Source organism: Stegodyphus dumicola, chromosome 2 (genome assembly GCF_044657685.1).
Source record: "Stegodyphus dumicola isolate Sdum_Otavi_A_Nest chromosome 2, ASM4465768v1".
Taxonomy (NCBI): domain Eukaryota; kingdom Metazoa; phylum Arthropoda; class Arachnida; order Araneae; family Eresidae; genus Stegodyphus; species Stegodyphus dumicola.
In genome coordinates, this window is record NC_140769.1 from 244797758 (window position 1) to 244815581 (window position 17824).

Here is a 17824-nt window from a genome sequence, read left to right on the forward strand (position 1 = left end):
ATGAAAATATGATGACGGAATGTATTTTGCTGATCGATCGGAACAAATTTATGTAGTTTGTTTATTTTCAAACTATCATTTTTCAGTGTTTTCCCCATTTCTAAAGTTATGTCAAAGACTGTTTATTATAAATAACTGCATCAAATCATGTAAAAATGCCATTGAAACATGTTATGTAAACATGCCATCATGTAACCATGTCATTGGAAAATTGCATTAAATACCGCTCATAAGGTTTCCGCCGTATTGTGGTTTTAAACTGAAATGCCAAAATATAAGCAGTATATACTATCCATTGTATATTGTAAATATTCAAAGTAGTATAGTAGACTTAGTATACCATCTTTTGCACCTGAAAAACTGTCATTTCTCTGTGTAACGTCCAAGTGAAAAAGATGCTAGTCATTTAAAAGGTACACATTTTCAAGCATTCACATTTTGTAGCTGTCTTTAATGAAATCTGTTTTCTGGAAATCGCATCTGTTTGCATATTGTCCCATTAGATTTAAGTCTGGAGAATATGGAGACCATTAGAATATCTAGAAGTCGCTAAAAGTGTTCCCTCTTATTCAACAGTTCTGTATTTTTCGTGCATGTTGGGCTGTTGCATCATCCTGCTAATACAAACCGTCATCATAAAAAAAATTTATACTTAAAAGGGACAGAATTATCTGCAGTAAGTTTGCACTGTTCCTATCGAAGAGGATTCGATTTATACTAGTGTTCCATCATAACGTTCCCATGCCATGGCTAGCTTAACAAGTTACTGACGAGAATGATCCATAACTTCATATCATTTGCGATCCATCCATGTGCTCATAGCAGCAGAAAACTGGATTCTTTCGACCAAACTGTATGATAACATAGTCATTCATGTTCCATTGGCAATATTCTGTTGTCCAGGTGAGGTGTTCTATTAGGTGACGAGGCATCAACAGTTCTACCAATATTGATATTCCAGGAACTATGAAACGCAGTGGAATATAGTTTACATACATAATACATACATACATAGCTTGGGGGATACGAGCATTGAACTGGGATAGTATCTGACGTAATAACTTCTTTTTTAATTGATTACCATCCATCTTAGACGGCGATCGCGATCTTTCGCCAACTATGAACATACCGCCATTTCCTTGTGCCGCCGTGTTTTTCGAAAAACTTGCCTTCTGTTTTTGGCCATGAATCTCCTAGATTTTCCGACACCTCAGTCACAGAGTGCCTGTGCTCCAAATTTCCGGCACGTTTTATCTGTCCATTGTCGAAGAGATAAATCATGCATATGATCCGTGTCTTTGAAATCCACGCTGAAGCATATGAATTGCGAAATTTTGCAAATTACTTTATGTGTTTTCACCTTCCATTTAGTGTGGAAAAAAATTTGAAACGCATATATATTAGATTCTTAAGTACTGGAAAACTGTATTTAAATATAATGCAAGTAGTAATCTCTGCTTGCGGTGGTGTCACTTAAAGGGAAAAGGGATATCAAATAAAAGAAATCGGCAATAAATATAACATGCTATCAATAGAGAATTATCTGGCTTTTTTTTTTATTTATCAGAAGTCGGGTGTTCAAAACTAGCCTTATCTCACATTCGAAGCGTTCTATTTGTCTACAGGCTGTCTTTTTTATAACTTTCTTTAGACTTACAAGGACCGAATGCGCCGAAGGTGTTGCTCGCACGTGGGATAAAAACTATACATTTTCTTACTTAAAATAAGTACTAAAGAACGAGGGATAATAGAGTTTACAAATGAAATATTAATATGGTTGCCTGTCGCGGTTTTATGTCGGAAGAGTGGCCCTTTAAGTGAGCCATTCTTTTAATCCTGTAATTACCTTTACGACAGTTTAATGTTTTTCTGTCACTTCGAAACGCATTACGTTTCTTAGGAAATTTCACTCTCTAAATTTTATTGAATACTCGTGAGATAACGTTAATAGAACGCGCATAATACAATCAGGAAATTCTATTAAAAAAGGGGTATCCATGTTTTAACTGAACTGCATAGCAGTCCCATCGTATTGTCAGTAAATAAACAGTGTTGCCATGTGTTTAATGAAAGAAAGATTTTTTTTAAAAAAAGAGAGTTAGAGAGGTGAAAAGATCAAAGGAGGAAAAGAAAGAATAAATAAATAACTATCATAAAAACAAGCTACGTATTACCAGATGTCAATGAAATAATTCCAATCATTTGTTATTTTCTTTATTTGGGAGAGTTCAAGATTTCGGAAAACAATGAAAATAACATGAAAAGAGGAAAGTTCGGTCTTTAAAGCATGACGCTGACTGTAAGTGCATCATGACATTGACCTCTGTCACATCTAGAAATTGTTTATTGTTTTGTATTTTTTAAAGGAAACTTTTTATATGTTTTCGTTTTTGAAAAAGAATTTTTTTAACTGGTCGAATAGCAAAATTTTTTTACTTCTCTTATTTAAGAAAAGAAGCTAGATTTCTTTTTTTTTTTCAAAGAAGTTAACTGAAATGAAGATTCAAAAAGATGTTTGGAACATGTAAACCAATATTGAAAGCTGTAAAATATAGTGGTATATAATATTTTCATTTTGGAGAGAGCTTGAAGAATGATTTTATTTTAGATGAACTATTTAAGCTGTATCGACTTTTATATTATATATTTCCTGAGTTAAGGAGCACAGCTGTTAACTATAACTGTAAGTTAACTTACATGATGTAGTTAAATATTCTATAGCTTTCCCCCCCTTAAGATGATTACTTCTGACAGCGACCAGTATTTCTGAGAACATACATAAACTTCGGTGTTGAATATGATCTCTCTAAGAAGGCCACCGCCACAGAAGACAAAAAGCATCTGAAATCGTTGTCTTAGAGAAGGTTCATTGCTACTTAGATGTAAATTATTTAAAAAATAATGAACTAATGTTTGCACTTATAACAGTGCAATATTATAATTTGAGAAATAAAATGAGTAAATAAGTTAATTAATTAATTAATAACCAAAAAAATGGAATTAATTATTTAATTCCAATTTAGATTTAAAATTTAGCATACGGATTCCAGGAATTCAAGATATCCAACAAAAAATCGTGTATAAAAGGTGCTATTCAAAATGGCAGAGCTAAATGATGAAAACAAATTGCTGTGGTGTTATTCATTCGCACATTAATACTGCAGGGAGATTTGTGCATGTATTAAATAAAGAAAAACCTGAATTATTCAAGATATAGCTACGCAGTTTTTTTTTAATGGATCAGTTTTGCGTGAGATGTATTTCTCTCAAATGGCAATATTTTTTTAAAAGTTTTGTCAGGACATAATTAGGGGAATAAATTAAAAATCTTTTGCTTAGGAAACGGCTGAAGCTCTGAAAATTGGTACTTTGCGAATTGGTACGTAGTGAAAGATTAAACTATTTACATTTCGGATGTCAAGAAACGATATAATTTCGTATTAGTTTTTGAGAAATGTTGAATACAGACTAAGAGCACATTTTAGTAAAAGCTTAAATTATGACATTTCTGAGGTTTTTATTGCATTTTCAAAGTGACCTCTTAGAAAATATCATCCCAGTTCTTTTTCAATTTATTTTTTTCCACGTAGAAGAGGTTTAGCAGATTTTCAATGAAAACCACGTTGCCTCACTGCAGAGTCTGTTTAACGAGAATTTTCGCCTCTTCTTTCGTAAGGTCTTATTGAAAATGACATTTCGAAAGATGAAGCGGCGATAAACAGTTTCCTACTCTAAGAAGAATAAAAATTTTCTTTGTTTTTGCTTTGTCGTAACGAGTTGCATTGTCAGCTCGTGTCACATTTATTCCCTTTCTTGCATTTTTATTTCGTTTTCTTCCTCTTTCTGGAATAGTTTCGCAATTTTACTCTCGTGACATTGGATGAATTTTTATCATTCTATATATAGACTGTGGTTCTATCACGAGACGATTTTTTTTTTCTTTTTACAATTCTTTTACTTTAGCAAATAAAATCGTTCAAATTTATGCCTTTATTTTACTTTAGAAAATAAATTCCTCAAATTTCGCTCAATTCGTAGGGGAAAAGGAAATGTTTCAGTAAGCTGCTTACGAAATAATTTTTGCATGCCTAGTTCCGGAAAATTCTCCCTTTTGGAAATGAAGTAGTGTGTTGGTAGACATTGCTCTCTACTGAAAGATGTGTATTTTTTAACAGAGACATGATTACAAAGGATTTGGCAAGATACGATAAAAAGGAATTAAACTCCATTTTATAACTATCGATATTCAAACGGATATAAGAAGGACATCAATATAAATATAAACTGATAGGTGAATGAAGTAGTTTCTATCATTTAAGAATTAAAAAAAAAAAAAAAATTAAAGTATTGAAGATAGAAAAGGTAAAAATTATATCTATTATTGCGTTAGCTTTTTAATGGAAGAGAAACTCACTACTCTGAAATTTTAAATGAAGCAAATTTTAAGTTTAGACTTATGTTTGTTTACAGCAAACCTTTATGCATTTCAAACGAGACTGGAGTCTCCCTCAGAGAATAAAAGTATTCTTCTCCCTTTGTTGGCAGAAGCATCATTTAAATAATTTTTATGTCGTCTGCATAAATGATGCATTTTTTAGCAAACATTCCGCGATCTTTTTCCTAATTTAAAGTAGAGAGGGCGTTGTAGGGCTGGCGCTATAGCCGGTGCTGTAGCACTGGGCGGCAGAATTTAAGAGTGCCGAAATGTTTAGATTTAGGGAAAGCAAATGGCAGCAGAATTTAGGAGCCCCAAAGACTGCACCGGGACAGTAAAGGGCCAAACGCCGGCCCTGGGCCGATGTTAGTCTTCTTCGAAATGTATGAAATTTTACTCTAAAAAAATGGTTGCTGGTTTTTATAATACATAAATAAATTATTTATTTAAAAGAAAATAATTGAGATAATTTATATAAAGGTAGACATATAAAAAGGGAGGACTAATTTTCCTTAAAATATTTAATTTCTGTCATTAGAGTTTATATCATTGACTACATAGTATTTTATATTAAATTTTTATAGCTATGCTCATAAAAAACTAGTGTAAAAATCATTTGTATCAAAGTGCTTTAAATTTTACTTTTCATGAAATGTTTTAATATATAAATTGTTAATAAAGCATTAAAATATGAAACATTCAGTGTAATCTTATTATGGAATAGATATTCTACATTTTCATACTTAAGTGGAAATACAGTGTCTTACTAAAGTGATGGGACACTTGTGCTTTACAAAAGGAAACTTTAATAAAATAAATTAAAAAAACATGTAAACATTTTTTATGAGTGTGTTTCATACTTAAATTTAGTAACAATTATTACATAACATACATTTTCTCAAAATATTCAAATATTAATTTAATAAAAATACAATTGTTTAGAACGGAGCAAAAAATGGCTCACATAAATGATGGGACACCATTAGATACTACTACGTACTACAAAAAAAATAATTTTTGGGGTTTTTATTTTTACTCAGAAGCAATTGGCAATAATTTATAAAATCTTCTGCAGTATTTCTCTCCAGTTTGTTTTAGAATTTTTCTGTTTTTTAGCTCTGTGCAGCCATAAATGCTAAACGAAAAGAAACTTTGCCTGAAATTCGAAAATTAGTTATTAATTTGCATATTGAACGTGGAAAATCTATTAGAGAAACTGCTGAAACAGTTAACTTGAGTCATTCAACAGTTTTCAATATAATTAAACGATATAAAAAGAATCATATGATTCAGGATAAAAGAAGGCCTGGCCGACCATCAAAGCTATCCAATGGAATAAAGCGAATTATCGTTCGAAGTATTAAAAATAATACAAGAATGAGTGCTTCTAAAGTTGCTGCTGATTTACAAGCATTATATGGAGCAATTGTTAATCCTGAGACTATTAGAAGAGTAATTCGATCTACTGGATATCACGGTAGAACAGCCAGCAAAAAAATTCTTCGTAAGTGAAAAGAATAGAAAACTCAGACTGGCTTTCGCAAAATCCAACATAAATAAGAATTCTGATTACTGGAATGAAGTTATATTTGCTGATGAGAGTAAATTTAATATATTTGGTTCTGACGGTAGATTCTTGGTGTGGAGAAAACCCAGGGAAGAATTTCGCAAACAGAACTTGATGCCAACAGTAAAACATGGTGGAGGAGGAGTTAAGGTATGGGGTTGTATGTCGTCCGCTGGAGTTGGTAATCTTGTTTTTATTGACAGTATAATGGATCAGTACAAGAATATTGACATTTTAAATCAAAATTTGAAGTCTTCAGCACGAAAATTGAACCTTCATAACGATTTTAAATTCTACCAGGACAATGACCGCAACCACACTGCTTTGAACGTTAGATTCTGGATGCTGTATAACTGTCCTGAAATAATAAAAACACCACCACAATCTCCAGACTTAAATCCCATAGAAAATATTTGGTAAGAATTGGAATCAAGAATTCTCAAACACACCATTTTTAAAAAACAACAATCAAAATCGGTGCTTCAAGAAGAACGGGGTAAAATCACTCCAGAAATCACAAAAAAATTAGTCGAGTCCATTCCAAGAAGATTAAATCATGTTTTAAAAGTAAAAGGAAATCCAACAAAATATTAAAACCTTTTAAAAAGTAAAATTTTTGGATAAATATTTGATGGAAAAGTAAGTGTCCTATCACTTATGTGAGCCATTTTTTGCTCCGCTCTAAACAATTGTATTTTTATTAAATTAATATTTTAATATTTGGAGAAAATGTATGTTATGTAATAATTGTTACTAAATTTAAGTATGAAATACATCCACAAAAAATTTTTACATGTTTTTTTAATTTATTTTATTACAGTTTCCTTTTGTAAAGCACAAGTGTCCCATCACTTTTGTGAGACACTGTAGGTATCGTCTCCCTGCCTTACAAGGAACATTCCTTTCAATGTTCATTTGAGATCCGAATACTGCCGTTAAGTTTCATTTTTAAAAAGTTTTCTGTCTTCACCTATTACATAATACGATAATTTTTCTCTGCTTTTTTTAAAGATATTTAATTATAAATAACTTCTAGATTCTAAAATAGTAACGTGAGAAAAACCTTCGTATGTAATTTGCACATATAGAAATAACTGAATTCAATTCTCATCCTGGATCAAGGACATTTCTGTCGATTTATTTGCTTGAATGTATGGTTAAATCCTGACTTCTAACTGATAGTGAAATTCTGAGTTTTCGTTACCTGCGATTAAATCGTCTGTGACTGATAAGGAATATCGTATTCTCAAAGATGAATTCTAAAAATACTTATATTTTAAAAATGAGTGATGCTATTCAGTGTTTCAAATATTTATGAATAATATCATCAATAAATAATTGAAACATTTTTTTCATTTGTTAAATACAAATTATATGATTCCTTATATTACGTGTTTCGTTGATTTTGTTGCTTAGTAATAGATACAATATGGAGAAATACCAAGATCAGAAATGCATATCAAGTAAGCTTTTGAAATGACATGTGCCCCGTATAGTTCTGTGAATTTTAAATTCAGGCGATAAAATAAAAAATAAATAAATAAAATGAAATAAAGTTGAAAGGTTTTCAGATTTTAACATTCTTTCAAAAGGGTTTGTTAAGGATTTTACACTCTCTCTGAGCTTGGAGTCTCTTAAGTCTGCTACTGCACTCGTTTCTTATTAACCCATTTTTTTTTTAAGCTTTATTATTAAACATCGAGTTCTTCACACTTACGCAACATAAACAAAATCCCATGTTTCAAAGAATTCCCGATGCGGTGTTAAGTGTTAGCATGCATTTTTATATTCTTTTCATTCTTTTCTCAGTTTATCGTATCAGTATTTCTTAGTAAGATTTTTCTTGGTAAGATGGAGTAAAATGAAATCAATATTATCAATATTTCTTACTAAGATTATTTTCTTATATTATCAATATTTCTTAGTAAGATGGTTTCTTAGAAAGATGGCTTGCAAAAAAATATTTTTTCTTTTTATTATTAACTTTTTATGTATTAAATTTATTTATTAAATGTCACGTTTTTCGCACTTGGGCCACATAAAATTGAATTAAACATCAAAATCACAAAATATTTAAAATAAGAACTGTGTTTATTGATTTTAAATCGCTTACTCTATTACTCAGTAACTTCCAATAAAATCTGAAAGTGTCTTTAATTAATTTAATTAATGGCAACACGCTGGTGCGTGCAAGGTAAATGTATTTTATTTCTGGCCACAGCAACACACTGCCTTCATATAGCCGAATTTGTTAATTAAAATTGAAAGAAAAAGTCTTACATTTTCCCGAATGGCAACAGTCTCGCGCGGAAATAAAAATGTTTGACTTCGAACAGTTTTCCACTGCTGTCTTTCAAATCGTTAATCCAAAATTCATTAAAGCTTTACAACATATGAAATAAAAAATAAAACAAATCCGAAATTCGGGCTTCCAGATGCACATATTCATGTGGAGGAATACATTATTCAGAATTTGATGGCTCGAGATACCGCCTTTTTTTAACAATGGGAGGCGCAACCGTACATACATGCAGATTTTTCGTTATTTAATTTCTTGAAAAATAATGCAGGGCAATAATATTTGGTGGCAGTAATTTGAAAAATGATACGCTGTTTATAGTAAACCGTTGCAAAATCCCATTTCGAGATTAATAAGCTCCTTTTGGGCTGATAAATAAGTAAAAATCGGGAATTCCCGAATTAAAGAAAAAAAATTATGTTTTTGCTGAAATGGCAACACCAGATGGTGTTTCGGCGATTTGTTGTGTAGAATGTAACTAATTCAATATTAAAATGAAGTAGCTAATGCTTTCATGGTCTTATAAAATATCTAAATAAAATTCTTGTGTTGTCAAAAATAAAGCTATTTATTTAGGAATCTGCATTTTTTTTTTAATTTTAAGGACTGTTATGATTGAAGTTTAATAATATGTGGGAAGAAATACATTTCGTCATGGAATCTGGATTGAAGTGAAAAGTTTATTTATTCTAAAGAAGATTTTCTTAAGGTAATAGAGAAGTGAATCAATGCTGTGTTAAAGCTTATATTTAAAAAGTTTTAAAGTGCTTGCTTTTACACATGTTATATTATACATGCAGATTACAGTGTATAAGAAATACCAAATTGGAACAGGTTTTGTACATTTTGATTATTTTTAATATGAGGGAAGCATAGATAATTATTAACAAGACAGATTGATAGTTAATAATGTTACACGCAGTTAAAACAAAAATGTTTAAAAAATAACACATGATGTTCGTTTCTAGATAGAGAGGTAATTGATTTTTGCCCTTAGTAAATAAAAATGGATTAAAATTTTAAAAATAAATAAAAAATAACAATAAAATAGATATAACTTCTGTATAAGCAAACCGAAGCACATGTAAATAGATATCTATACTGTGATTCTCTAAATACTCTGTTCTCCGCGTTACTTCCGTTGATAACGTCAATGTTTTCTTCCACTACTGAATAAAATTAAGATTAGGTCTGTCACTCACGAAATGCTGCCAGATTCTCAGTTAAGGATTTATGTGTAAAATGTTGAGAACAACTCGACCCAGATAAAGTATTCTAGGTCATTTGGAGGAGAGGGTAAATAAAGGAAAATAATTTTTTATGGATGTTTTTGCATTTGTTCCTGTTTGATTTTTAGTGTTTATGCAGGCGACTTTTTTCATTATTTTCGACAGAACTTTAATGAAAAACAGTGAAACAAAAATTATAAGAGCCAAATTAACAATAATTTTTTATTATTGTTTTTATTCAGTGAGGTTTTGTTTGCATTTTATATTATAAAACTATGGTTGCAAAAAAGGATATTATAACCTTTTAGACTTTTATCAAAATTATTTTCAAATTTTGATGCAGTTCAGTGTCGACACTTTTATGAAGGTTCGTTTTTTTAAAGTTAAAAAATAATCTCCATAAAGCCATAAAGATAGGAGGCATCTTTATACCGGAGTGCCACTGTATTTATATACTGGAAGTGTATATCTTTATACTGGAAGTGCTTTCTTGGCGAATAGTGATCGACTTGTATAAAAATGACTCCACTTTCAGGATAGGAACCATTATGCAACTGTCCCATAAATAACAAACTGCATAAAAATTTAAACGTTTTCCGAAAATTGTTTAAAATCTGTAATAATACTTATAAATCAAAAAATTATATTTTGTGTAATTTTTTTATCCTAGACAAGTCTGTGATTAAATATTATACTAGGACGAGAAATTAGTGAATTCCTGATTTAAAAATTCCTTTAAAATAACATATACTTATGAAAATTAATTTTGTTTTTATTTAATAAATTCTAGTTGATTTTAAGTGACTTGTCAGTGATCCTTGAACAATCCATGGGTTACGAGCACTGATTTTATGCACTGCTCAAGACTGTACAACTTTTGAATGCCTAAAAATTTAACTATTAACATCTTAACATTATGGAAAGTGGTATCGATAGCATAAACGGTCGGTTTGTGATATGGCATACACATTAAATTTTATGTGTATTTTTACAGTAAAATTAAATTAGAGAAAGGAAATGTTGCTAAGACTGTCATAAATAAGGGAAAATATATTTACAATACTTTTTTATCGATATTTAAATGTACGTACATGGTTTCCAACATAAATGTCGTCTATCTGAATAATATTATCTTAAATGACACAAAATATTAGACATGTTAAACATATTGCTAATTATAGATTTAAAAATGAAGATATATTGGTAACAGATTTACGTAATTTTAGGGCAATAATTAATAAAATAGGCTGATATTTATCCGTTTGCATATTTTATACATTCCTAATGTACCCGAATACTTTCCCTTGTTAACTGTAACTTTGTTAGTGCAAATAATTTGTCTCCTGGACATGGCTGAATGCATGGATTACGATATGACTTTTACATAATGAAAGTAATAAAATCAGATAAGGACTCAAATTATTGCATCAGTAGTGGAGGGGGAGGAAGAATTTGCGAAACATGCTACGAATCTGTTTCAGCAAGGCAAAAGATGGAAAAGCAAAGAGAAGCGGCGTATATTGTTTTTAAGCATCCTTTTTTTTTTTTTTCGACTCGAAGGCTGAGTGCAAAACACCCAACAACAGACGGTAGATAACGTCGAGAGCTGAAATTTTGTTGACTAGAGAAACCGGTGCCGAACGAGATGTTGCAAGAAGGTGGAAGCTTCTGACGACAGCGCGTCTGCGAGGTTTTTCGCTTATGCAAAGTTCTTGCTTCTCTCTGTTTTGTCAGACTGCTTTACTCGCATAAACACTTCAACGAACCGTTGACTCTTGTGCAACGGAGCCTTCGAATGTCGTAATTACAACAACGGGAAAAATATAATTTGCTTTTCCTTTCTTTATTTATTTATGCACATATTTTAAAGCAGTAAATTTCAGTCATAGCGGTGTATTTGAGCCCAGACGCTTGCCAGTAATCGTTTTCAGAAGGACGATGATCTGTAATCAGCAAATGAGATTGTATTTATTTGAACCTTGTTTATCCGAAATAATTGGGGTAAAATCATTTCGGATAACGTGACAGTTAAAGGCAGAAATCTTTTTCAAAAGGACAATGATCTGTAATGAGCAAATGAGATTATATTTATTTGAACTTTGCTTATCCGAAATAAACGGCGTAAAATCATTTCGGATAACGTGGCAGTTAAAGGCAACAATTATTGTGTGTGATTTTGGCTAAGCAAAATTACGGATTGCGATATATTAACATAATTTATGAGTTAAATAATTATTCCCCTCTCAAGCTTATGGGAATTTAAATTCCTCTGCTTTTGGTGCATATATATATCGAAGTCATCAATCCTAGCGAATATTTCGCATTTAACTACTTTTGCTTTTTACTTTGTAGAGACATTAGGTATTTTTTGGAGGCAGACAAGATGAAAAATTAACAACGCCTTCGCCGGGAATCGAACAACGGACCTCTGGAATACCGGCCCAGCGTGCAGAACCACTACATCACGTAGGCACGCTAGGAAGACGGGAGAAATACCTTATAATTTGTAATGACTAAAACAATGAGAGAAAAATTATTTGAAAAATTAGAGATGACTGATTTTTCAGACTTATTAATTCAGTATTAATTTTCTCCATCTTTTCAGTGGCATTATTTATTTTTCATGAAATGAAACTGTATATGAATTTTGTAAAACGGATTATGGAAAGTCTTGTTCTCATTAAACTGTATGATAAATTACTTTTCTTCTTTCAGTTCATTAATTATGAGTTTTAAATAAAGACTTATTTTATATAAAATTTTTCATTTGTTTTTTCGTTTAAATTAAAGCTGTGAAATGTATTATTTGCAAGTCAAAAGGTAATGTTTTCGCAATGATACGTGTAGTTCCGTTGTCTCCTAGCTCATCGGCCTTAAACTCTGAAGTTCTTTTACAAATGGAATTCACATAAAAAAGAATTCAGTGCGTTTAGCTTGCCATTAATCAAACAGTGGTTAACAATTAGCATCATTTTCTTTCCACTCAGTAAACACTGCGAACTTCTCTTTTTCGAGGCACTGAACTTACCTAGTTTAACAAAGTCTTGCGATCCACATGACACATTTTTTATGTGAAATAATTGCGTAGTCAGAGTTTCTGATACCAACCATGATACATTTTTTGTAGGATGTCATGTGCATCTGCGTGTGGAAGATCATGAAATTTTATGTAAATGATGTTAGTCATGATGCTGGTTAATTATTAAATTTAGTTCAAAATCGATATATTAAATGTGATAATAATCTTTTATTATCTTATTTTTGATATCATTTAAAGATATTTTTATCATTAAAGAAACTCACGTTTTGCTGTTTAAGCGAGAGATGTAAAAGGATAATAGCATTAAAAGCAATCAGTAACGTTCATTATTAATAAAATATTTTAAATGTAGAGAATTCGTATCAAGGCATCTAACCCTAAAACCACAATTTTTTTTATATTCATTATAACATTTTTCTCTTTTGGTATTTCTCAAATTTTATTTCCGTAATTCATAGAATAAAATTTAAAAGCTTTCTTTTTATATGTATTTTGAATGAGTTTCCTAAAGAATGTATTTTGATTTTAAAAGTAAAGTGTTTTAATTTTTTAATTAGAATTTTTTTCATTAAAGCTTATACCGAAATATAGTAGAGAAAAACGCAATAGATCACACTGGTTCTCCCGCGGTGAATTCAAATACTATTCAATAATGTTATTAGTCGATTGTGTCAAAGCACATGAAAGCTATCTGCGAAAGGCAAAGGATGCTTTCTTGAAGAGCATTCTAAAGGAAACTACGTCGTATTTACGTCACACATAGTGTGTGTGTGTGGGAAGCATAAAATCAAAATCCCGCATGGTATCTAACGCGTGAGCACTACCCAGGAGCCCTACAAGTATAATACCCCATATTTTGCTAAATGTACTGTTATTTTTTAGAGATTTGACTCCAAAGTAAGAGCTCCACAGAGCACGTAAGTCTATAATTCTGTCAAAATTATTTTTGAGGTTTCAGGTGGTATTATTTTATTTCGTTTTCGTTTATAAAAGCAGAACATAATGATTACGATTTTGGACATGAAAAGTGTTGCCGATAGAATTACGTAAATTACTTGACAAACCTTGACAATGTTACGAGACGAGTAATTTTTCTTCTCAGACATTAAGTTGAAAGAAAAGCCAGTAGTATTGCATCTGATTCCACTTTCAATATCAATCTTTAGAATTTTAATAACATTTAGATACTTACAATGTATTACTGACTCTAGATATTCTTCCGATAGCTTTATAACGCAGAATGCATTGCGTTTATTGATTACTATAAGGGCATTAATATGGAAGCTGAAATGACAAATATCATCGTTCATGATGCGTAGATACAGCATTTAACATAACCATCGATTCGCTTTGACTAGAGCCAAGGCATGATAGAGATATTCTTTTCAACTAATAGCCTTTGTTATTTCTGCGAGTTCAGTCACCTTTTCATTTTCCCCAATGCAAACAACGATCCTGCTATAAAATTAGCTCTTTTTTAGTTATGAGAACTCACGATCCTCCATCTGTACTGTCTTTGCAGTTCGCAATTAGAGAAATGCCGTTTTATTCTATCCTCTAGCCTAGTTGTCGGCAAACATTTTGCGGAGAACCAGATCGTAAAAATTTTAGGGTCGGAGAAACATAAAAAAAGATGTTTCGAACATATTTTTAGGAAGCGATATTTTTACGTGATATTTATATACATTTTGCTGACACTTACCAAAAAAAGAAAAGGAATAAAATATTTTATCTATTAATAAACGTAATAAAAAACAAGTTAAATTTTGTACTAGTCCAAATAGTGTAATTAGTTTTTTTTCTGAGATAATATTTCATCATGCAGAAGCTCGAAATTAGGACTTTTTGTGAGTTTTTAATACTGAGTCGAGCGCTTAGTTTGGTAGTGATGACATATATAAAACTCTTTTTTCGCACAGCTATTCTTCCATTACATAATGAACATAATATTTTATCATTTCTTTCTATGACGAAACTATTCATACTCCATTTTGCTTTAAAACCATGATATTCGAAGTCGTCTTTTCTCTTCTTATCTGGTTAGGAGAGTTACATGACAACGGTGGATAATAAAGAAAATAAAATAGAACAAATTATCACAGAACGTCGATAGTCAGTAAGCACCGACACACGTGACAGGCGATAACCATGCAAAACTTAGGGAACTGAGAACGCTTGTACTATGCCAACGGCAGACACACCAGTAGCGTTACATGTGGTTATTATTCATAACTTCTCCATTGGATTATCGGCAGTTGAACTAGAGAGAAAAATTTGATGTACTTAAAATATTTTCATGTGAAATACGATATTAAGCCGCAGGCCAGGTTTGGTCCGCCGGCCATAGTTTGTCGACACTTGCTATATAGGTCAATGGTTATCAACCTGTTTTGCCACATGCATGCCTTTCTTCATTGCTATAATATCATTCCCCCTATCCCGAACTCAGAAAATACGTAAAATTTATTTAGATTATTTTTCACGTCTTTTTATAAATTAAGCAACAAAAATTATAGATAATTTTTCATAAATAGCAAAACTTGTATAAAAGTAGTTTTTCATATTCATAAACTAAAACTAAATAATTAACAGCTAAATAAAAGGCTGACCGCGCATTCCTTCCTGAAACTAAGAAATTCGTCCTACCAAACAGAATCCCATTTTGGGCGGTACTGTCTATCCCGGCAGCTTTAAATCTATCATTTACCTTGCAGATTATAAGAATCATCAAACCTCATCAATGTGCTGTAAAAATTTAGATTGAAAATTTATTATTTATAATTGTAAGATGCATACGTATTTCTTGATAATATTTCGATCGTTGCCGACGGCGCAAGGTTTACTAGCATTTACATCATTAGTATGATTAATAAATATCGTCGTTCTATCGTTTTTAAGCAAACATTACCATTTTTCTTAATGTGATAATACATTGCATATTTTCCATTAAAATGTATTTGTATGAAGTAGTATTAGAAACTGTACTTTATAGGTTACATTGTTGAAAAGAAGCTAAATTACTGCCGAATATTCTTTTTAAAAGAATCAATTAGACTGTTAGACAATTAATTATATTTACTAAAAGGTGTCGCACTTTTTTCTAGATTTTCACATAAACCATTTGATATATCAGAAAAAAACAACATATTAAAAGTGTCATCTACTGCATAATGAATTTGATGCATTAGAACTGCCATATATTAAAGATGCTAATTGGAAAGCAGGTATCTGACAATGGGTAATGAAAACTCGCTTATCAGTATGTCAAAGCACTTAGTATCTATCACCTCAGGTCTTTGAGAGTTAATTTGTACACATAAAAGGATTGAGAACGAAATTTCACAGCTTCAGTCTTTAATATTAAAGTTCCTTCCACCCTCTCTTGACTACTTTCTGATTTCTTCAGTGTGCTTGAAGAAGGGTTAAAAATGCAAGAATAAAAAGCCTGGCTGGAATGGATTATGGCCAATAATCCTGTTTCGTAAATAAATGGCTTCTGAATCGCGCATACATGTCTGTGGTGAGATAGTAAGTACCTCTTGTATTTATTCCGTTTTCGCTGTAATGAAGAGACATGAACCATTTGCCACATACTATGTTTAGAACACAAGTACAAAGAGTATTACTTATACCCTTAAGGCTGAATTAGTTACATGTAAATGTACAGTACAATACATGTAAATGTATGTACAATTTGTACTAATACATGTAATACATGTAAGTGTAAGTTACACATTTTCAATTGTGGTAATTTTTGTTACGTATGCGTATCGAAGCTCGGAACAAATCCAATGGATGATCAAGAAAAGGTTATTGGCTCAACCATCACAGAAAATTCGATTGGCCAAAAGTATTGATCCGCAAAAAAAGAGAAAATTGTTAATCTTCACGAGTGGTTCAGTTTGCATCACACGCCGAGATAGCTCCATATGGGATCTCACGGCGATATCATATATCTCACAGTAATCGACAACACATATAGAAAAATAAAATTAAGAATCCGTAGTTATAACTATATGAGACCTTTTAAGCAAAGATGTAATATCACATGATTTTAGATTTTTGAGCAAAATAATGTAACTCATGTCATAAGGTTTCGTAACCGAAAACATCAATGAGAGGGACAAATTCCGCATATGAGATTAGATGATTAGTATTAGATTTAGATTTTATACGAAATTATTATTTTATTATTTAGATATATATTATAGATTATATATTATCTACTATATTAGATAATTATACGAAAATTAGATTAGGTATAGTATTAGATTTTATACGAAAAGGATCATGGGAGATAAGAACATTATAAAATCCTTTGACTAATAACGTTTTATATATATATAAGGAAGGCATACAGTAAAAAACAAAGATATCTCTTCTCGCGATTCAAAAGTATTTTTAACTCTTTACCAGCACCCTGTCCGGGCTGTTGAAGCGGAAATCGTGGATTCGAGTCCGAATAGTGTTCTCCGAATTCTGTATAAAATGTTACTTTGCTCAGGGTCGGTGAACTAAGAAGTCTGGGCTTGCTTGTAACAGGAAAACGGAGGGAAATGACATCACTGTTTTGAAAACGAAATTCCAAAAATCATTTCTTACTTGCTTCTTATGAAGTTAAGAATTTGAGAATCTTCTAGCATGATTTATTATTATCTTTTTTAAATTCATGGAACATGCTGTTGTACATCATGTTGAATAGCCTCGGAGTTCTGTTAAAAAAAAAAAAAAAAATTCGTCTGCTATGAATTGGGATTCCCCACACCTTCTCATGCTATTCCGATGTTTTTTTTTAACTTGCTTTCTTTTTAAGTTTATTGCACCCTTCGTTGCTGTGGTATTCGTTACTGTGGTGGATTTTCCATGCATCTCCAGAATATGTTTAATGGTTCAAGCAACTACAAATATTTGCATTTAAATGAATATCCCCTTGGTAATTAAATATGAATTTCTACTGTATTATTAAGCAATATTGTATTTAAAAAAAATTAACTTTCGTGGAAATTTCTATTAAATTATCGTAACTTGCATAACTTAAATACACAGGTTATGTATGAAAACCCATGTTTTATACTGCACAACCATACACTAACTAACTATAAATTATAGAATTCATTCTGTAGAAATATTAGGATTTTTTTAAAGCAGGAGTGATGAAAAATTAGTAAACGCCTTCGCCGGGAATCGAACCACGGACCTCTGGAATACCGGCCCAGCGTACAGAATAACTACACTACGAAGGCGGGAGAAGTAC

At 31.3% G+C, this 17824-nt stretch overlaps 1 protein-coding gene across 1 annotated transcript in view; it reads left to right on the forward strand.

Annotated features, from left to right (window-relative positions):
* The window catches only part of Glut4EF (Glucose transporter 4 enhancer factor), a 175412-nt gene that overhangs the window by 21602 nt on the left and 135986 nt on the right, over positions 1-17824 (forward strand). The gene's annotated exons all lie outside the window — the stretch shown is intronic.